Genomic DNA, 23,528 nt, shown 5'->3' on the forward strand with positions numbered 1-23,528 from the left:
CGACTGAACCCTAGAGGCGAAGGGAACAGAGCCAACACAAAGTCTAACCAAAGAAGCCATCCTCTACACCCTAAGAACCATGATGTCGAACATGTACTGATATGAACAGTCACTGCAACAAGTAATCCACCGGCCAAATCCCAGTGGACATGACAACAACCCAGCTATGTGCCCAACGTCACATAGCTATGAGGAGTGGATGCTGAACTTGAACCCAGATCTGCAGGAAATAAAATCAAAGCTTTAACCTCTGGGATGTTTGGCTTCTCCACCCATATAGACAACCACTAAACCTCAAATCCAGAACACTTTCACTCTCCAAATTCCATCTTTGGCAAGTCTTACTTACTAGATGATGGTATTGAGCCCCAAATCTAGAACTCTTCCATTTCTGCTCACAGTTCTCTGACAGAATTACAAGTTAAGTGACTTTCCGTGAGGAAGGTATTTCCTGATTTTAACAGCAATAATAATCAGCTTGGGAAATACTGGGTTAAACAGGTTTTTTGTTTGTTTGTTTTGGTACAGAAATTCTCAGAATTAAAGATAGAGCAATTATATTCTAGTCCTCTTATTGAGTTATGTAGTCACACATAAATATAGACTGGCCTCACTGTCCTCAGTAACATGCTTCAGCAATAAAAGGGTGACATCTGGGGACTTCTGCACCAGGTCATGTGAAGCCTGGCAGTTTCTTCCTATTCACTCTGGGGGAAACTAGCCAACATGTAAGAAGCCTAACAACTCTAAGACCACCATATTATGGGGAAGCCCAAGTCATCTGGTATCACAACCACATGGGGAAAAAGATGCCCAACAAACCCAGGAACACAGCTTTCAAATGAGTCCAGCCCAGCTGTCAATTGACTGCAATCAAGAGACAAAAATAAGTGATTGCCTGAGAGACCCCAAGCAAGAACCACCCAGCTGAGCCTAGTCAACCAGAGAACTGACAGAGATAACAATAAACTATTGTTTTAAGCCATTAACTTTTGTAGTAGTTTGTTGCATAGTGCTCATAAATAACCAGATCAAGGAACATGTACCATGCCTCTTCCAAACCTCTTCGTAGCCATGAAATTCATTAGTGAACCCCCTGTTAACAGCGGCAGAATGCAGCTGGAGAACAGTAATCGTCCAGTACAATCCACAATACGAGGAGACTATTGGGCCCTGGGAGAGGTCCACTCTCATCCACCCCCACAGCAGGGCCCTGGGGACACTCTGTGGGGCTGGAGGGGGTGATGCCTGGCAGTGTCAAGAGCACAGCTGTGGCCACCAGCAATGCTGAAGCCAACCATGTGATGACACCAAGCTCACAGAGGTCTCAGAGGTGTGAACACAGCTCTGCTTCAGACATCTTTGCAGGCCCACTGTGTGAAGCAAACAGTTGAGAACTTGTCCAGGAGAGCAGAGAAAGGTCTAGAGGCAGGGCCACACCCTTCAAGGGATATCTGGAAACACACAGCCCTCTCCTCGCGCCCCGCCAAATCGAGAGAGTCTGAGCCAGTCCATGACTCCTCAGAGCACATCTCAGCAGCAAGGCCAGATCCCCCCAACCCCACTGCCACCCACTACTACCTTGACTGTCACACCCAGGTGCTGGGTTCAACCTGTGCCTCATCAGGACAGATGGGGCAACTCAGTCCCTCTTCAGAGACCCTGGGCTCCCATACATCACAGGCTAAACTGAGTCCTGCCCAAAGGTCAGAGGGAAATGTCCTGATGGCTCTCATGAGCACATCATTGGATAGAGCCTAGTATCCTGGAGTAAAAAGAGAGCAACTGAAAGTACTATCAAGAGGAAGCCCATTCAGTCCCCAGCTGCTGCACAAGGGATGAGCTAACAGAGACAGTGTGGGAGGCAGGGTGTCCACACATCAACCCCTGTGCTGGATCTGTGACCTTGACTCCCCTCGGGCTGCCTAGCTTAAAACGCTTGACTAGCATCTCGCTGTCCTTGGGACCTCCACACAGCATCCAGGCCTGGCAGAATCTGACCCGGGTCCCTCCCTGGCCTCCCTCTGACTCTGTCCCCTGTTCCTCACTTGTGCACACAGCAGCTGTTTCCTTACTGCAGTGAGCTCCACGGCTCTGCCTTCAGCACCCCTCTCATCCTGCACTGGGTCTGGGCTCACACCAACTCTTCTGGGAGGCTTTCCCTGACTCTCAGGGGAGGATGGTGCCCCCAAATGATCTCTCACACCTCTCTTTCTTCGTGGTTCCTAACATGTGTGGTGATGAATTGATTTGTGTAATTTGATTAACAATGTAACTCTCGATTCTGAATTTCCAGATGACAAGGATCATGTCTATCTGACCTATAAACACATCCCCAGCCTCCAGCCCTTGGTTTTTTGTGGGATGAAAGGATTCGTGCAGTGGCACTTCCTGTGCAACATCACCTCAAAACCTGCTGGTAGGAGGTGACAGGCCTGGTGTCCAAGGATCCTGCTCTCTAGGGTCCCCTGGAACCACTCCTCCCTGCAGTGCTTTGAGGCTTGCCCTTCTCCAACCATGTCCTCTCCTCTGCTCACCCTATGGCATTATGTGGTGGGCAGAGGTAACCCAGAAGGCCCTGTCCTTGCCCCATTCCTGAACCAGAACCTTATCAAAAATATCTCCCAGTTGGGCATGGTGGTGCATTTTTATAATCCCAGCAACTCAGGAGGCTGAGGTAGGAGGATCACAAGGTCAAAGCCAGTCTCAGCAACTTAGAAAGGCCCTAAGCAACTCAGCAAGACCTTGTCTCAAAATAAAAAATAAAGGGCTGGGGATGTGGTTCAGTGGTTAAGCACCCCTGGGTTCAATCTCACAGTGGCCTTGAAGCACTTGGGAGAGTGAGTCTATCTCATCCAGAGACTTAGCATTTATTATTGGGCCCACATAGGCTTTTGGTAACCAGCTTCTGATTCTGTGAATTCACTTTTGCAGCTGGCTAGGTGTTTCTGTTTGTGGTGATATTTTTTTAACCGTGAAGGGCAGTGTTGCCTAGGGGTTGGAAGCATGGCTTTGGAGCCAGGCAACGGGGTATCATTCCCAGCAGGACACATACAGGCTGTTTCTCCTTGGGGAAGTTACCTAATTTCTCTAGGCTTTAGTGTTCTCATCTGTAAAGTGTGAATACTTACATTCCTAGCCTCCTAGGGTTATTATGAAAATTCAATTACCTATCATGCCATAAGTCATAAATAAGTTCTTACCCACCTTCTTTCTTTGGAATTTAAATAGTGTTTTGTTTGTTTGTTTGTTTTTAGGAGAACTCCCCAAAAAAGAGGGCGAGAAAAAGACAAAGTTTCTTTTCAAACTGTAGAGGTGGCCCTGTTGTCTGTTCTTTAGCTCACGGAAGGGAGCCTCAGGCGTCACCGTGGCATTGAACTACAAGCCATAAATCTGGTTTGGAAATGGTTCTCTCTGCGCCAACAGAGACTCCAAGGCAGCTGTGCCAGAGACCCGCTCAACAACAAGAGGAGCACTCTGTGCACGGACAGACAGGTCAAAGAGCCCACAGAAGACCTACCTACCCAACACACAGGAATGGCTCTCAGCTTTGGAAGGGTTCCCAAGAGTCCAGTCTAGAGACGGCTGGCCCCTGGGGACCTGTAAAAAGTTCAGTCGCAGCACAGGGCCATTGCTAAAGACCATCTTCAGTCTACTGTGGTGTCTCATTTTCATCTGTTTGGGGAACTGAGTGTATTTGTGATTGCTTTCAGAAACAGGCAATGAGCTCTATAAAACAGAGCCTCATAGAAGAGAGGGTCCACAAATACCGAGGTCCACAAATACCGAGGACAAAGCTATCCTCTAGTCAGTCCATCCGTCTGTTCCTCTACTCTGTATCCAGTGAGTGGACATCAACAGTGAGCCCAGCACGCACAGACCCAAGAAGCACAACCAATATGGCCCCTGCCCTCCATGAGCTTACAACCTAGCATGGAGATCCCAAGCAAGCGCTAACCCACAGCATGTTAGCAGAAACCACAGCCATACTAAGAGGGGACATAATCCTAAGCACTCCACAATGTGACAAACCATACAGTTCCATAGAACTTTCCACAAAGATGGAAATGTTTATAGCCCTCCTGTCCAACACAGTAGCCACAGACCACAGATAGCTATGAAGCACGGAGCTATAGCAAATGCAAATGAGGAACCAAACACTTAGATGTGTTTAACTGTAGTTAATTTTAACTTAAATGACCATGTACCAGCTAGAGGCTACCATATGCAAAAGCCCATTTAGCAAGTAAATAAACCAAGAGGAGAGGGCAGGTGGGCCTCAACCAAGTTTCTCCTGGTCAAGTCAGGTGAAGACTGATTGGACTAACTAAAGAGCAGATCCTGAGAATAGTTTCTGCATTTTGAAACCAGACAGCAAATCAGTCCATTACTTATAAGTCAACAGCTAAGTGACCCCAGGAGGTTGTCACAGTCCACATGAAGTCATGAGGGTCTTGCAGGGGACAGGAGAGAAGTCCTCAGCATTAGGCTGAGATTGTGGTCAGTTCTCTCAGAACACAAGCAAAACTCAAAGAATTGGAGTCACCCTGCTGGGACATGACCCCTAGATCACAGAAGTCCGTTGTTGTGGACTCAAGAGCAATCGTGATTGGTGGAAATTTCTGGCGTTGGGCAGGGCCAGGCAGTTTCCCCACAAGCCAAACACTGAGCCATTTTCCTCTAGGGGGGAAATTGTGTTTTCATAAAAATCCCTACATAGATTCCCTTCCCTCTTCCTAACCAATTGACAATAAAACAAAATAATAATGTTAAATATGATTGCCTAATAAGGAAGCCAAACAAAGAGCGACAGGACAATTGTGCATCTGCAGTTGTCTCTCCCACCCCTTCTCCTTGGGGACTAGATGACTCCAAATATTTTGTGTTGTGCTCACATTTGTAAAGTAGGACAGGCACTTGATCTGCATATAAACAAGTCATCCTTACTATTGGAAAAGTAAGCTGTTCGCAGCCCTACCACGGGGGAGACCAGAGTAGGGGGAAAAAAAAAAAAGTCAATATTCAACCAATAATCCCTTCCATCTGAAAGGCACACATGCTGATCCCTACCCTTCAGTCTCAGGCAGAGTAGAATGCAAACCCTGCCAGGGCTCTTGCCCAAGGAGACCACCCCAATACCACAAGCTGTGTTGGGTTTGACTGACAGCCAAGTTTCCATGACAATGTAGGGAACAACAGAGCCAGCCCATGGCTCCATCTGCAAGGAGATGTTCAATTCTTTCTAATATAGAGCTGTTCTCACAGTCTCCACTTCCACCTGCTAGTACCATGCTGATTTAATCTGTAGCCAAAATTCTAAACAGGTATTTTCTCAATAATATGTCTCCTCTTCCCCCAGGTATAGGGGGCCAGGACAGAACCATATGAAAAACTCTCGGTAATAGGTTTGGGAGAGTGAAGTCCACAATTTGGAGCAGCAGTTGCATTTCTCTTTACAATATCATACTCAAAAATCACAGGCCACTCTACTGTCATACATACCTAAAAAGAACAAATTTTTAAAAAAAATCACAGGCCAAACTCAAATTTGAGGTTTTTCTTTAATAAATTCACACACAACACAGTTTAAAGTGCTCAATTCCACCATTTTTTCTTCACTTATCTGTTGCTGCAAAGCAAACCACTTCTCAGCTTTGTAGCTTGGAATGACGATTTATCATTTCTCATAATGCCATGGGTTGGTGGGTCTCAGCTGAGAGGTTCTTCTGCTCACCATGGTGGCAGCTGAAGTTTATGTGTTAAACTCCATCTGGTTGAGAGCTTGGGTAGTGCTAGAACATTCACTGTGGCTTCACCCCCTGACCTTCAACTGGGGTAGCTGGAATGAATGGGGGCCAGGGAGGCCTCTATCTCTAGCAGACCCTCATCTCCCATGACTTCATTCAGTCCCTTATTGCACACCTAAATGTTTGACTCTTTGCCACCAGTCTTTCCTCTCTATTTAAGTTCAAATTCCACTCTGAGTACCCCTGAGCTTTATCATCCTAAAAAAGCAATTGCTTTCATATTTGGAACAACACCATTAGCTTCCTAGAGCTTGGGCTTCATTGTGTTCATACTTTTATCAAAAAATCCTCAAAAGACCAATGGGGTACAGGAAGAGGGGTAGAGGGAAGGGCATGGGGAAATACTGGGGAACAAAATCTACTAAATTATGTTATGTCCATTATGAATATACCACAACAAATCCTGCTTTTATTAGTGCAATACAATGCACTAATTAAAATAATAATAATGATAATAATAAAAGTGAGATCAGTACAGCAAACAGACAGCAGGGGGGAAGAGGGGAGGGAAAGAAAAAGTACTGAAGAACTAGATTGATCAGATTAAGGTACAAATATGGCATAATAAACCTCTCTATCTTGTATAATTATAATGTACCAATTAAAAAAACACCTCTTCAACATACATTATCATTTATCTTTTTACATGTCTACAAAAGATATGTCTTACCCCTGTTTATCCAATTGGGCTTAATACAGCACCTGATCCAAAGCAGTTGTTCAGGGTGTCTGGAGAGTAAATGGATAAATACCAAGCCCCACCAACTCTCGTTATGCAGAAGCACCCCCTTTCTCTATCGATTACTGTTCAAGAGAAAGATTCTTGTCCAACCACCACCAGCAGCTTACAGTTCCCAAGAATGGAGTGTTGGAAGCTGTTTATTTTTTCTTTTCTGTTAAAGAACATCTATTAGATAAGGACAGTTATGCATTAAACATAGTGGTTTTCCCTTGAATTTAAGAAAAGGAAAATAAATTAGTAAGTCATTGAAGAGAAAGCAGCCATGTAGCTGAGACAGTAACCCACGAACCCAGGGCTGCTGTCACCAGGTACCATGGAATTTGCTCGCAGTGAGCCTGGCCCAGCTTCTTCACCCAGGCCTGCAGGAAACCTTTCTTCCATCCTGGGGGTACCATCTCACCCAAAGTCAGGCAGAAATCTGAGACATCTAGATTGCTAAGCCTGAAATGTCAAATTGGAAAACTGACAAACAGCCTGGGTGCGCTCGGCACTCTGGCTTCTCTGGCAGCTACTAGTGCACACACTTGAGTAAGACAACAGCTACATGATAGAATGGATTCACTTCTAAGGCACTTTCATTCATTTTCCCAACACTCTGGTGTTGTAAATACCCATGAGTTTTCTCCACTGGCAAACGCCCAATCTACAAATGCCGACTTGGAAGGAAAGAGAAGGGGAAAACCCCTACCCACGGGCCTCTGGGTGGGAAGGAGGCAGGTAGAATCACAGCCCCGTCCAACAGCTCCTTCCTGCCTCAGGACCTGCACGTGCTGGCCCCTCTCCCTGGGACACGTTTCGACCTCCCAGACTCCTATTCAGCCTTCAACCTCAGTGCAAGTGGGCTTCCTGGAGGCACCTGACTTTCCAAGTAGGTGGAGACCCCCTTACTTTCCACTGTGGCTCATGCCACAATCATGATTTAAATGACCATTTGGTTAGTTAGACATTTCTTGCCTATCCTCCTTGGCTAGGTTGAAAGATCTCTGTGGGCAGCGCCCAAGATCTAAGTGCCACACCACTGGATGCCCGGCATCTAGAAGTGCCTTGAGCAAAGTGGGTCTTCCATGAACATGTGTGTGCTTAGATGAATGAAGAGGAAACCCAAACTCTTTAAGCTACCAAGTGGTAGGGCACACTTTAAGCTAGCAAGTGGTAGAGCACTAATGGCCTTGATTCTTTCTACCACACCAGTGCCTCCCTATCAAGCGTTGTGCCCTGAGGCCTGCTAAGGGGCAGGGTGCTCTGCTGGTAGCTTCAGCAACCATGGTTGGGGTCTTTGGCAGCAGCCCCTTGAGTAGACAGGAGAAGGGAAGGACTCCAGAAGCAAAGAGAGCATCCCTAGAAGAAATTTTTTTTTTTTCGAAGTCCAGCTGAAGTTTTTAGAACTCAAGCACTTGAAAGCATCTCTGGGAGGTAAATCTGCTATCGAATGGGGAAATGCCCCTCCCAGAGCCAATGCCTGGAACAGAGAGTGGCGCATCACATCCCGGCCGGCTAGCTGTGGCTCAGCCACTTAGTCTCCCACCCGGGACTGTCGCCTCTTGCCTCTTGCAATCTGTAACACCAGACCTTGCTTGGCCTTTTTCTCCCAGGACCACATCTTTGGGATCCAAGAGGAGTTTCACATTAAACCATCACTCACCCACCCACTGTCGAATCCATCATCTGCAGCGAAAATCCACATCCCCACTTCTGCCAGCTTGAGCTCACCCTTCCCTGACCCCACGGCCACCGCATTTACACAGGTGCGAAGGAGGGCCTCCGGCAGCTTCAGAGTGGGACTCGCAGAGATGGAGGAGGGGAGATAAGGGAGGTCAAAGGGAAGGGGAGGCCTGGCAGCAACTCGCATCTGCTCTTCCTCTGCACACCTCCGCCGTGGGCCTGACAACAGCACGCCTCGATTAAAGGGCTTTTCACACTGCTGAGGGAAAGCAGACCCCCCTCCAGCTGTGGGGCAGCTGGAACCACTTCTGTTGTTTTAGCCAGTAGAGGCCTGACCTTCGTCACCCCTCCACCAACCCCCTCCCCAAGGGGGGAATTTAGTGGTCACTTCTCCCACCCAGCCAGCTTCCCTCCTCCGCTCTGCCCTCCATAACCATGGGGATGACAGGTCAAGACCCATGAGGGAAGGCTGTCTTTCACCAGCTGCCCCTGGTGGGAGGACGAGGGGGTTGGTGAGTTTGAGAGAAGGACTGGGACTTGGGTCTAAAGGAACCCAGGCTTCAACTTAACACCAACCACATCTGCACCCCCAAACCCACGGCCCATGCCAGCCTTCTGGAAAGGTGGGTACACATACAGTGTGGATCGGGTCATCAAATTTCCAAAAAATGAAGCATTATTCTAAGTGAAGGAAGCCAGACTCAAAACACTACATGGTACATGATTCCCATTTCTATGACATTCTGAAAAAGGCCAAACTAAACAGAAATCAGATCAGTGATTACCAGGGACTGGAAACTGGAGGAGAAGCCTAAGAGAATGTTTGGGGGGGGGGCGATGGAAATATTCCTAGTTATGGTAGTAGTTACACAACTATATAAATTTATTAAAATTCATAAAAGTATATACCTAAGAAGGGGAATTATACCCCATGCAAATTATATCTCAGTAAACAAAAAAAGAGAAAAACATAAAACACAAAACTAAAATAATAATTCCAAAGAATGTCTGCTTTGAAGGGCCCATCAGACCCACACCCCTCCCCATAGGTACTCAGAGAGGTTTCTGGACACGTCCTCCCCCTCCCCCTTCAGTTACAAGGCACTACGCTAGGTGCATTTCGGGTTATGAAAATAAACAAGAACACAGGCCCTGCCCCCAAGAGCTGATCTAATTGCAAAGACCGACGCAGGGACAGCTAACTCCATAGGGGCTGCATATTTGAAACCAGCAACCAGGAAGCAAATCCTAAGTTTCCAAAAGACACGAGAATAAAATATGTGAAAATGGGATGCTGGGAAGCCCAAGAGGGGAGACAACAGAAGCTAAGGCCTAAAGCTGAACAGAGAGGAGGGACAGGGTGGGGAGGGAGGGAAAAAGAGACATCTATTCAGCCAAGAACTGCTGAGCACCTAGGACGCCCCAGGGCTGGGCTGCGTGCTGGGGACAGAGCACCTGAACCATGTTCTGTGGGTCAGAGTGAGAGGTTAATTCAGACTAGAAGGATCCAGGAGGATTTCTCGGGGATAGGGCTAGAAACTGGGCCATGAAGGATTTCTAAAAGTAGAAAGAGATGTGTAAAGGTCATTGTAAGCTACAGTCACAGTTACACATGAGTGGACAAGGGAACTAATTTCAAAATACAGTTTTGAAACTACCATTTATGGAAGAAGTCAGGGTTTAGGGCTAGGTTGGGGGTGAGATCATGGAGGGTCTCGAAACCCCACAGCTCTCTTTTCTTTTTTTAAGAATTGGCAGCCAGTGAAGGAAGGAAAGGGCAAGATCAGACCTGAACTTTAGAAATCTCCAGCAGGGGAATGAAAGACAGCAGAGGGACTGAGTGGGAGGATCTTATCCCTGAATATGGACAGGGGAGATGAAAACGAGGGGCTGATTCGGGTCAAGGAACCGGCTGGGTATCCCAGGTAATGAGCTTGGCCATACTGCAGACAACGAGTTGAGCAAACCCAAGCCCATCAGCAACCCCCAAAACCTGCAGACAAGTGACAACCGAGTCTTGGGCACATGGAGTCTCAGAGCCTGACATGCCACCTTCTCCCGGGAAGCTGGTTACCCCAGGCTGAAAAGCAGATGCACCAGGTGGACTCTGAAGTCATTGGATGAACTGAGACGACTGAGGACCTATCTATCCTGCTATCTGCAGGAATTGGAATGGTTGCAACACAGCCCTGTGGGACTTCTTTGAGGCCAGGAAGGGAAAACTGGGATTCTATAAGCATGCATCTCATCGAACAAGCAGGGTCCTACTTAACCACCCCTGAGCTCCAACAGGACCTCAAACCTATTAATCACAGGCAAAAGCATCTATTTTTATTACCTGTTTGTACCTTCCCAGTCACTTAATACTTTGCCAAAAGAACTCAGAAAGCAAGAGTTGGGAGAAAGTCATGTGCCCACCCCCTCCTCAAGCTTCAAACTCTGCCACCAATGTAAATAAAAACTCTCCTCACTCCAAATGAAATAAACAGAGGTCTCTCCAGAACCCAGGACCCAGATTTTTCCAATCTTCTCATCCCACTAGCACTGAGGAAAAAATAAAGACTAATTTGATGGTATGACCAAAAAGCAACAAAGTCTTGTACTTGGGGTACATCCAAGAGACTATGAATTATGAGGGAGCCCAGACTTTTAGGGGTACAGAGGTAAAGAGGAAAAAGGAGTTTCTAAGTGCCTGTTGGTTCTAAGGGCCACACCCTTCGTCCCCATGACACACTCGTTGGGTAATAAGGGATTGTTAAATTAGCACTTTCTCTCCAGTTGGCAGGAACAAGGTTAGTGGCTCTTTACAAGGTTATCCTGACACTCCTACAGGTCTTCACAGCAACGTGATCCAAGTCTGCTATGAGCACTACTAAGAACAGAAATATCTAACATGTCACTGAGCATTCTGGCTGGTGGCCACAGGTCCAGATACTCCTTCTGTGCCACCTGTCCCTGCTCTACCATACTCTGTCCCATCATCACTAATATGATTTCGCACCCAGTGACATGTGACATGTGTTTGACAACTCAGGGACTGAGGGAGGAGTTTAGATGGGGGTAATGACTGGAGGGCATGACTGGGGTTGGTTCCAATTCAGCTGGGTCCTGGGTAGTGATTGAGCCCCTCTGATTAGAAGAACAAGATCCTGAAATAGACAATATTGTTTCCATCGGAGACTTAATGAGATTCTAGGCACAGTAGGAAGCATTTGAGAGATTCAAGATCCTTCAAGAGATTCCGGGTACTCACAGAGAGCTATTTCAGGTCCTGGGTGACAAAGAGACACAGAAACGAGACAGGGCCTTCTCCCCATCTCTGTACGGAGCCCAGCCCTGCACTGGCACCTGGGCAGCTTTGGCAGCAGCTGGAGACAGTTCCACAGCCCAGACCTGTGTGCCTTCACAATGGGCACTGCCAGCCATGAGTTTCCTTTAGGCAAAGGGGAAATATATGACTAGTTTTGGGAAATAGTTGAGGCACTGCAATATAGGGACTGAGGGGAATAACTAGTTGAGCAGATGAGGGTGTTGGAGTCATTGTAACTTGACAGTAAATGTAAATGTGGCGCCACTTTGTAATCACAGACAAGAGAGGCCAGTTAGGAGAACAGTTGCTGAGGTGAGCACAGGTGAGTGGTCAGCAGGCTGTGGAACTCAAATAGGCAAGCTCAGGCCTGAAGGAAGGACTTACAGAGCCCAGTTGTAGACCCAGAGATCCACTTTCCACCAAGACTACCCTGGAAACAGCCGTGAGGCTTCCGGGCTGGTCAACACAATACCTCAGTTCCTCACAGTGGGGCCGAAATAAAGCTAATAACACTCAGCCCAGAGTCAGAGCAAGAGTTTAGGGGGGTGGGACTTGGTTCATGTCCCAGACAAAGGGCTGATCAGCTGAGCCTGTTCCTGAGCAGAGGCATGCAAATGTCCATTGTATGGACATAGGATACACGTGTGCCCACACATGCTCAGAAGAGTCCTTAGGAAGTAATATTTGCAAAAACAATTGCATAGGGGACTAGGCTGTGGCTCAGTGGTAGCGCACTTGCCTGGCCTGTTTGAGACACTGGGCTCAATTCTCAGCACTGCATATAAATTAAAAAAAAAAAAAAGGGTCTATCAACAACTAAAAATATGTTTAAAAAAATTGAATTGAAGTCTTGGTTTTTCTCTGTCAGAGGTACATTTTGAAATCACATATAGCTTCCAAAGAAGGTAAATGGAGACCCTGAAGCCTCATGCCCACTCACAAAAGTCACTAAACAGTCTAGTCCCTTCCACAGTAGGCCAGTTGCACTAGCTGGGCTCCTACCCAACCACTCACAACAGGACCAGCCCAACAGGATCCCGACTGGTAGAGAACCCAAACCCACTTCAGGAACAAGCAGTTCACCCTGAAAGACAAACTCTGATCTTGGCTGGGTTTCCCTTCTCATCCTGCTAAGGGGCTGACTTTAGCCCTCACAAGCCCACTGTTTCAGATTCTTGGTGGTATTGCTGCTCATTTTCGGGCCTTGGAAAATATCTGTCTGCTCACACACTGTGCTGGGGGCCCTTCTGCACTGAACCACCTGATCCACACAAAGGGCCCCAAAGTAACCTCACAGAGCCCACCCATGGTAAAAGACCTCCATGCAATTCCCAACAGAGCAGGAAGAAGAGTCTTACACCCTCCTTCCCCTGAGAATTATTTCCTGGTTCTATAACAAGTAAATAGAGCAGCTAGTACACTTTCAATGTCATGGGATTATCCCAAAGAAAAAGGGCATTGTAGTGCCCATTTCACCCAGGCAAGATCCCACGGCACACACACACCTTCGTATGGACTTGCGCAGTGCAGCAATTTATTCTGACAAGGGAGATAACAGAGGGGGAAACGTTTGATCCACAGCACTTGAGGAAATCCATTCCCCTACAGCCCTAAGCCCTGGGGATGAAGCTGAGCAAGTAAAGATGAAAACTATCAGAAGAGGAAATCCCAGCCTCACTCTATCATGGTGCTCTGCTGGGGCCGTGTATGTTTAAACCACGTGTTTCCTTTTATTGCAGTCTCCACTGTCATCTCAAGACCCCGCTGTACTGGTGCCCAGCTTCAGATCACCAAACACACAAGCGCCAACGTGCACACAAGTGAGGGTGTGCACGTGCACACGCACACACCAAAAGCCCTTCAAAGTCACTTACAGACAACACAGAAGAAGAAACAGTTTGGCCCACGTGGAACAGCCCTGGGCCATGTAAAACCTACTGCCATCCGACCATCTCCAGCTGAAAATCCCCACTGCGGAGCTCAGACAAGGATTGATTACCGCTGTCCAGGGCCCCGAGCTCGGCTTCCCTCTCACACAAGTGTGAGGCTGTTCTGAGCAGGAGAGAAACCCTGTTGACCGAAACTGGACCGAGGAAAAGTAAACAAAACCATGTCAAATTCTACCGGCAGGAATGGGGGGGTGGGGAGCATCTGTGGAAAACCAAATCAAACCCCCTCCTGGGGGAAAGAATGAGTCTTCCATGTTCTAACCCTTCTAGTTCCTGAGCAGAGAAATCAATTTTCTTTGAAGTCTCAAAACTGGATTTTTGAGGGTCTTTGTTCTGTGCCCTCCAGCACGGGCTGAGGCAGCAGTCTGGATGGGACATTTGCCTTTGCACTTAGCAGGTCCTGCCTCTCAAGAAATCCTGGGGAAGCGAGATAGCAAGGGTAGGCAGAAGCTGCTCAGCACCGCCTGCGGGCACAACAAGCCAGGCTGCCACTCCCAAGGATCCAGGCTTTGCAGCTTTCTGATGCTGGATACCGTATCCACAGGGGCTCAGGACTAAAGACTTCAGCCCAGTCTCCAAAGGGTTCTCCAGACTGTTTTTGAGCAGGAAAATTATCATGATATAAAGTTAAATAAAACAGAAGCAAAATATCAAACATACATATAAATGCACACATATACACAACACATACACATATGTATATCTTCCTTCCACCCAGAGAGGAAGAGAGGGGAGTAGAAAGACCAAAGCACGCTTGCAGGAGCTGGGTCAGTCACTGACAGCGTGCCCAGGGAGGGTGCATCTGCCCAGCAGCCCCTTCTCTGCTTCCTGGCTGCTGGGAATGGAGCAGCACTCTGCCACCATGCCCTTCTCCCACGATGTTCCTCTTCACCCTGAGCCCAGAGCAAGGGAATTGGCCCACCATGGACTGAGCCTCTGATACCATGAGACAAAGTGAACTTTTCCTCCTCTAAGCTGTTCTTGTCAGGTGTGTTGGTCACAGCAATGAAAGGCTGACTAACATAGATGAGACTGGTATTTTTCTTCATGCTTGTCTTTAGTTTCCAAGTTTCCTACAACATATCCATGGTACAAGGGTGAGGACGAGAAGCCCACACAAAAGTCCAAGCAGATTGACCCAGACCTGTCTCTAAAGCAAGGTTGCATGCACATTTCTACCCTAAACTCAGATGTCACCTCAAGGTCACCCAAGGCTGACAGCTAATGGCCTACCCAAAGGCTGGGGACTGGAAGGTTGCATCCCTTGTGAAAAGCAAGGGGAGGATGCAGCCTTGGTTTTTCGCTCAGGCATCTGACTGAGTTTCCTGTTCTGGTGCATCACTCATACAGCTCTCAAACATTAGCACAGGACCATGTGGCATCCTTTCCAAGTGATGTCTTGGGCAGCATCTATCCAGGCGGCAGCCTCCTCCTTACATGGTCTCCCTCTTCCGTGCAGAGGGCATGGCCAGGCAGTCCCCAGTCTTCTTTATGGAAATGACTCTCAGCCTCCCAATGGGGATGACCTCTAATCTCTCAATCCAGGGCAGGGTTGTGATAAGGTCTGCCTATAGCATTCAGCAGCCTTTCAGAGGCACATATGTACCCTGTATCTGCCATCAGACTAGAGGGTGGTGATGGATGGTAAATATGTCATCACCTGGGGGATGGGAAGGGATAAAAATCGCACGACATTAAAAATAAGACCTCTAAGACCTCAGAGCTCCAGTTCCAGGTATGAGAGGAAAGTCGAAGGCTATTTGCTCCCCATTACTCCTGGAAGATGCCCTTGGAACAACAACAAAAAAAATTCCTTCATTTACTTCCTTGCAAAATAATTCAAAACCTGCAGGGAAGTTTCACATCCTAACTCTTTAATTTGCCTCATTGATTTGATAAGTAGCTCTTAACCTCTCTCTGTAGGCCAGGGACTGTACCGGGCATTGGGGACACAGTCAGAAGCCCTCCAAAAGTTATAATGAATCTCTACAAGCTTCACATTTATACTTCATGTGACTAGGTCCTTGGTACCAGTAGGTGACAGGGTCAGATCCAAGGCACAGACTTCAGAGCAGGGCTAAGCTAAATTATCCACTATAGCAGCTTCTTGAGGAGTTACCACACAGAGCCCCCCACAAAAGACCTCTTCATTCCAAACCCAATCCAGGAAAACAGATCAACTCTAAAAAGAACTCAGAACGTTAGCTGGCAATAGGACTCGTGGGGCCCCCAGGTCAAGCCCAGGGGTTGCTCGAGCTTACCAGAGTAGTCAGACTGCCTGGAAATGAGGCTGACTTGCTTCCCAGCCCAGTCTCCAAGAAGACAGGGCTGAGGGTGACGTGTGCAGGAGTACCTGGCCCTGCACAAGAAACTATTCCTTCTACAGAAAAGGATAATTTTTAAATTTCCCTTATTTACCTTGACATCCTTCCAAGTCCCTAAAGCATCTCTGAAGACAATGCTTTGGATTCTCCAAGCCAGAAGGAATCTGCTGGGGCCTCAGTACCCACCAGAAAATTGCCCACCACCACATTATCCTTCAGGGCAGGAATTCCAAGGAAAGCTACGGCACTTATCCCACCTAGACTATGAAACCACCAACTCATCTAACTGCACAGCTGGAATTTCAAAGCATGCTAAGAGGGAGTTGGAAAGGAAGAGGTCATTACTAGAAATAAAATGTTCAGGAGGCTCCCTGTTAGTGCATTCCCTCTTTGTCACAGGAACAGGGTTAAGTATTTTAAATTATTTTAATTGCTCTTGAAAACAACCTAAGCCATCATGTTTTTCATCCCAATTTGCAGATGGAAAAACTGAGGCTCAGAAAAACCAAGCAGTTGCTCATGGCCACAGAGCTGGAATTTAAACATAGACCTATGACTCTGTGGTATCAAGACATCAAGGATCGAAGAAATGTATAAAGACCCCAAAGGAGCTAACCGCACCCCCAATGCAGCTTTAGACTACACAGGACTCAGCAATTTCAAAAATTCAGTCTAGTCAGGGACAGTGGTATAAGCCTATAATCCCAGTATCTTGAGAGGCTGAGGCAGGAGGACTGCAAATTCAAAGCCAGCCAGCAACTTAGCAAGTCTCTAAGTAACTTAGTGAGACCCTGTCTCTAAAAGGGCTGGGGATGTGGCTCAGTAATTGAGCAGGCCTGGGTTCAATCCCTGGTTGCAAAAAAATTAAAAAAAAAAAAAATAAAGTTGATATGGTTATATTCTTGCATAATTAAGTAAAGAAAAGGAAGATTTTTAATAACCCTACCAAACACATTTTCACTTCCTCCCATCCTTTCCCTTTAAAAAAAAAAAATAGGGGCAGGAGGGTGGTGGGAAAGAATAGGACCAAACAAAGATCCTGAGCCGTTCTCAAGCCAGAGTACAAGGACCCAACCGTAACTTTCCAAGGGACCCCAGACTTCTTCTGGCCCTGGTCTGGCTCCACCCACTCCTTCCTGCACCTCCTGAGTGGACTGGGTATTGCTCAGTCTCTCTCTTGGGTGATCTCCCTCTAATATAGCAAAGTGAAAATATGAAGGACAAAATTCAGAATCAACTCTGCCATTCCATTTCTCATGCAGGGGAGAGGAGCTGTCCTCATCCACGGATCAGAGCAAGGGAGAGGGTGGGAGACCAACTCAATACCCCACTTGTCAATCAGCTATGACATTTTTAACAGAAACCAGATCTGAGCCTTCGATGACACAGCAAAGAAGGTGGTGCTACTTGGGAAGGCCCTCTGTGCCAGGGCAGGTGTTGAAAACTGGAAGTGCAGCCTTTTAGTGAGTCAGAACTGAGGCCCAGTCCCCAGGCTGAGGACCACTGCTTCCCTCTCTGAGCCTTGGTTTTATCATCCATTAAGACAAGGAAGTGTAAGAGTCCTGGTGTCAACAGAAGAGTGGGTCAACACAGGAGGAGTAAATGTTACTATACTATTATTTCTATCACCCACTAAATCAGAGTTCTTCAAACTGGGTTCCATAATTCAACGACATCTCACTGAAGCCAGCAAAGGCTCTAGGGACTGGTGTACCAACAAAGCTAATCTTTGGGTATTTTGAGAAATAGTGAATTTTCTTTTTATTTTAATCTTTTTTATTTTCTGATTTCATATTACAGTCATTTCCACCCACATAAAGGACCATGGCAAAAAGAAGTGGCAACTATTTTAAGTTCCAAAAAGTTTCAAATTAAAAAACAGTACAACTGTTACTACCCATAGTACAAACTGTCTTTTATTTGTTTTGCAGTGACGGCAATGATGACTATTTTAAATGAGAAAATAATGTTATCAGCCCCACAATCACCATCCTGAATCTTTTTTTTAAAAACTTGTTTCAGTTGTAGATGGACACACTACCTTTGTTTTACTTATTTATTTTACTTTATGTGGTGCTGAGGATCGAACCCAGTGCCTCACACATGCTAGGCAAGTGCTCTACCACTGAGCCACAAGTCCAGCCCCTGTCCCAAATCTTACAGTAATTACATATCCCTACCCTACACAGTCATTGTTTATGTTAGATCTTTCCAATGAGGATCGGTGGCTTGAAGTAAAAGAGTAGGATGAAAACTTTACCTTGGGCTGAGGGGTTTAGCTCAGGGGTACAGGGCCCATCAGGCCCAAGGACAAGTGTTTGATCCTTAACAATACTTTTTAAAAAATTTTTTTAATGTATTTTGCAACAAAATTTCATTTATTTATTCATTCATTCATTCGATTTTGCCTGTTCTGTTGGATAAAACTCAAAGAACCATCTCAATTTCAAGTGTCGCTTCTCACACCATGATGTCATCCTGCACCCACGAACCACTAAACTCTCTCCCTTCTCACCTCTGAGAATAAGATTTGATTTGGTGTAAGAAGGGCTCTTCATAAAGTCTGAACACTGCTGCCTGGGGCTGGCTGAGTCTTGGACATCTTATCTCGGAATTACTTAGATGCCTTTGTGGGGTGACAGGAGGTGACAGAAACAGAACAGGTGCCATCATCCCCCCAGCCCTTTCTGCCCTGACCCAGTGGCCTTTGCTCTGCACCTTCGCCCCAGTTCATCACGGGTCCTGGGACTGGTCACCGGGAGAGGTTGCCACTGCCCTGGCAGCGTCTGTGTGTCTTCCGGCACAGGGTTGGTCCCCAGGCCCACAAAGCGGCCTCTGAATGAATAGAGCAAGGGCTGCCGCTGCGTGTTTGAACAAAGACTGAATGTGCCTAATCCGGCCATTGAGAGCTGCGGAGAGGGCTGCACCTGTAAGAACAATGCTGCATCTGAAGCCCCAGTGGCACCAAAAGGTCCCTGGGCTTCCCCCGCCCTTTCCTCCTGGCCCCTTTGTGACTGTCTTTGTTCCTCACCTTCACCCTCCCTCAGCGCCCCACTGCAGGCAGACAGTAGGAAGCATGCTAGGCTGCGGGCAGAGACATGGTCTGGGACAGCAGAGCAGCCAGTCACCTGTGTCACAGTCCAGACTCCTGTGTGGCTGCGACGCGTTCTGCTGCAAATCACACCCATCTTTATGAAAGAACCAAAGTCCCACCTCCTCCCCCAGTGGGCCCTTCTGGTCGCCCCTGGGGGCCCCCACATCTCCAGGTATACAGAAGCACCCTGGCCGGAACACCTGTGTCTTCAGAGGCAAGGGCACAGTGGGTTCGAGGGCACTGCCATTCCTCTGGGCGGCGCCTTGCTGCAAACTGGGGAAGAGCCCGGGTTTCGGGCATCAGAATGGCAAAGCCACTCTGGCTGGGGACTTCCGGCACAGGCAAATGGCTCCATGGCCCCAGTGAGGATGGTGTCCCCTCCCCACCCAGCTCCTGCTTCCCTTCTCCTCCTACCCCTTCAGTCACAATCTGACTCAAGCCGCAAAACAGGAGGGGAAAGAAGAGAAAGCCCTGAGCCGGTGACAAGAATCAGGAGGAGGAAGGCAGAAGCCAGCAGAAAATCTGGAGTCCTTCAGCTGGACATTCGAGTTTGGCACTTCTCTCTCTCCTCCCCAACCTTCCTCCATGTGAGCCTCTCCTCACCACCACCACCACCACCACGTCCCCCTTGGGCTCTGGAGAGCTGCCTCTTGTTTTCATAAACAGTATAAGATCTAGTCTTGCCACAGCCTCCCTCAGTGGTCCTTTCTGAACAGCTGGCCGCTCGCTGCAAATCCTTCCTTAAATCTAATCCAAATCCCTCATGCTGCAGTTTAAGCTTATTTCCTGTTGATCAATTCAACAATTATTTCTTGAGTACCCTTTTGAGGCCTGACCCAGGTCCTGCCCGGGGCTGCCAAAAACCACGATCTGGCCCCTTCCTTCCAGAAGCCGATGCTCTGGTTGAAGAGGAAAGATCAACTAATGGGAGTCCCGCACTGCCTGCCTCATCAGCTGTCTAAAGGATGGGAGGCTGGAGGGTCCTGAGGAGGAGCCTGCAGGAGGGAAGGGACTGGGCTGCTCCAGAGCCCATCCAGGCTCACAGCAGAGAGGAGGGAGGTCACATTGGCTGGGGTACTGGGGAGGCGCACAGATACTTTGGGACAGCAATCTCAGACCCATGGGTATTTTTCAGGTAGAAAAATCACTTCACAAAACTGCTGTTTTGGGGTCCTTATTCAGGACACAGGGGTAGAACAGACCCAAGGGGAAGAGAATACACACGAGATGGATAGTTTGAAGGCACTCATTGGCACAAATCCAAACGTGAGGTGTTGACAGGGGCCTATGTGACCCGGTGGCAGCGGGGATGGAAAGAAAGCATCAATGCAGAAGATGGTTGAGTGGAAGAGTGTGGAAACATCTCCAGGTTCCAGCCCACTTCAGTAAATGCAATGAAACTGGGTCACCTCCTGCATTCTCTGCTCCAGGCCAAGAGTGGCTTGAGGCCCGGGGTTGGGGGGATGAATGTCCTTGCCTGGGGAACCAGCTTCAGAGGCCAGCAAGCTCCTCTCCAGACAATCTCTCCAGAGACCCAAACCCAGAGACTCCCTGATCCCTTCTCACATCCCCAGGGGCCCTTCTTCAGAACCCCTACCCCTGAAAGTCCAGCCCAGGACCCAATTGCTATTGCCCACCCAGAAAACATGGCTGGAACCGGCCGTTGTTACTCTGCACTCAGTTGCTTTGCCTTTCCCGAAGCCACAGTTCGGCTCAGGCAATTGAAACACAACGTCCCTCGAGGGAAGACATGGTACTCCTCACCCCAGAGCACCTCCCTCCCTCGAGCCTCAGACATGGTTAAGGCCCAAGGCAAGTGGCCCACAGAGCTCTCAAGCAAGGGACCCAGCACGGACTGGTGGCACCACAGTGCAGTCGCTCAGTAACCAGCTAGAGATGTGCAGAGTGGGCACCGGCATCACCAGGGGTACAGTTGCCAGGGACAGAGGGATGGAAAAAAAAGAAGAATGACCCAGAAGCAGGGTAGCAGAAGCACGTGTGGACTTTGCAGCCTTCCCCGTGGTAGACTTGAAGGTGGGGGCTGCTTCCCCCAGCCCTAGCCCCACTCTCCACTGGCATGAGCCCAATCCATCAAGTTCTACACCAGACCTACCTGAACTTCCAGAAAAGAGGCTGGTCCTCACGTGGCCCCAAAAGAGGCCTTTGCATAAGTTCTCCTCTGTCAGTCTCAGGCCCCTTGGTTACCTCCCTCTACCTCCGCATCAAAAAATGAGCCCTAGAGAGTCTGTCCAAGCCCTAGGAATGGCTAAGAGGCCATCCTATTGTGTTTACTCCAGATTCAAGATGCTGTCACTGACTTCTACTTTCCCCTCAGGAGATCATGCACCACTCTCTCCCTCCCTGGAGGCTCAGATTCCTAAAGAAGCCTCCAAGATTCAATCCTCTGGCTTCTCTGAACGCCAGGCTTAACTTTTAACTGACTTCTAGAACATCTGCCTAAAACAAACATCTCAATGTCCCGGAAATCACTCTGTTTCTCAGGCTTCTTTGTGGCCAACATAGCACAATATTTAAGAGCCTGGCCTTTAGAATTATACCAGTTCCACCACGTATTTGCTGGGTGACCTTAGGCAAGCCACTCAACCTCTGAGTCTAAATCTTCATCTAGAAAATAAGAATAATGCTGACTTCACGGACTGGTGAGGTGATACTTATAGCTAGCACACACAGCAGAATACCTGGCACACTGTAAATACTCCAGAAATATCCCTCAGGCCAGAATAGGATGGGGGAGACTGAGGAAGTGAGGAATGAAAGAGAAAGCAAATAGAATAGCTTCCTCTGGCTTCTTCCTCTGCCTCTCCTAACAGATCAGAGCTTCCTCGAACGGTGCTCTGATGTGGCAGGTGCTGACCAGTTTCAACAAAGCCAGCAGATGCCACCTCAAAGTTTCTTCCTGTGCAATTTGTGAGTCTGCTGCTCCTGGGGAGGTCCCTAGTTCCTGGAAGAGGTTCTCCTGAGGGATCTGGGCCCTCCAGAAAGTTGTCCCTCCAGGGTAAAGGGACTCCAGATATTGGTTCCCTCTCTTCATCCAATATCCCCAGTGTCCACTCTGGGGGGGGGGGGTGTTAGATAGGTTTCCCCAGCCCACCCTTGGGGAATTGATGATAAAGGTGGGGAATAAGAACAAACAGAAGCAGAAGAAGCAAACAGGGGCAGGATTCAACTACCCAGGATCTGAAGAGATGTGACCTTCCTGATTCAGATGGGCAAAATGGAGTTGGAAGAAATCCGGATTAATCTACATTTTCTCCCAAAGTGATAGGAGAGACAGCTCTTTCTTCACTTGTACCCTAAAATAAAGATCCCAGGGAGCAGAAAAAGGATTCATCAAAGAGCACCTCCAACATAGGTACACAGGAACTCAAGGCACCCAGCCATCCTACACCAAGGATCAGCAAGATCCAGAGCTGGAGCCGAGCTGGAGTCTGCAAATCCAGCTATGAAGCTGTCTGGGCCGGGCTGGACCCTCAGCCCTGGCTGGCTCTGGCTCGGGCCTCAGACACACTGAGCCTGCACAAACAAACAAGGGATTACGCTCACCCAGACTATGAGGAGACTGCATTTTTGCTTTCTGAAAAAGTTGCAATTTGCCAAGAAAAACCATCTCTGATTCAGACAAGGAAAAATCTCGAAATAAATCAGAGCCACGCACAGGCACGGCACAGCCGAGGAAGCCCGCCTGCTTCCTGGAGGAGGAGGAGGGCTGACTACAAGTCAGCCTGGCAAGCCAGTGGCCAGCACCAGCCATCTAGGTGACAGCCTGAAGCCCTGACAAAGAGATCCTCCTGCAGGCCAGTCCCTCTGCCTGGGCCTCGGGTTTGCAGGTCCCCGGACTTGGTTCAAGGCACCCCTTCTCCCAGGCAGGAATCCCAGTGCTCAGAGCCCAGCCTCCCTCCGTCCCTTCCTGCCCAGTTCTCCAGCCGCCTTCTCTTCCCTGCGCTGACCCTCACCCCCTCCTGTTTATTCCTCTTCTAGTTTCCCCCCGGGCTCCCTCTTAGCTTCACATTACAGGACAGAGGGAACTCTGCTCCATCAGCCCTGGCCGAGGTGGTTTGGAAGTCCCTGCTGGCGGCTCAGTCCTGCCTGTAAGCAGGCAAGAAGGACCAGGCCCGTCCCGCCTCCCCTACAGAGAACCAGAGCAACGGCCAGAGAAGCATCCTGACCCCCACATCCCGCACCTCCTGCAAGGTTTTCCGGCCCAGGTAAGAGGTTTTCCACGCATCATTTACTAAGCCCAAGTCCCTAGCCTGCCAGCTCCCTTACTTCTTGAGGGATGGCCAAGCCTCTCCTGCCCAGCATTGGTAGGACCCAGCAGGACACACAGCCAAGGCTCAGAAGTTAATGACCTCCAAAACCAAAGCCAAGTTCCTCGTGTAGTACTGTGACAAGTGGAAGCCCGTCGGGACTTCATGAAGCACACTAGTCTTGTGAAGTAGGTGCAGGGGTTGGATTCCAAGCTCTGGTTTGTGATGTAGAACGTGCGTGGCTTACCTGCATCTTAGTTCCCACGACGGCAAAATGAACATGCTCGTGGAACCACTGCATAAGGAAGGTCTGAGCCAAGTGAAGTCCAAGTGAAAACCCATAAAGAATTTTGAGCCAGGCGCGGTGGCACA

The 23,528-nt window shown here is 48.4% G+C and overlaps 1 protein-coding gene across 7 annotated transcripts in view; it reads right to left on the reverse strand.

Annotated features, from left to right (window-relative positions):
• The window catches only part of Smoc1 (SPARC related modular calcium binding 1), a 155,046-nt gene that overhangs the window by 73,151 nt on the left and 58,367 nt on the right, over window positions 1–23,528 (reverse strand). The window lies entirely within an intron of this gene.

This window comes from Callospermophilus lateralis, chromosome 3, assembly GCF_048772815.1.
Source record: "Callospermophilus lateralis isolate mCalLat2 chromosome 3, mCalLat2.hap1, whole genome shotgun sequence".
Taxonomy (NCBI): Eukaryota; Metazoa; Chordata; class Mammalia; order Rodentia; family Sciuridae; genus Callospermophilus; species Callospermophilus lateralis.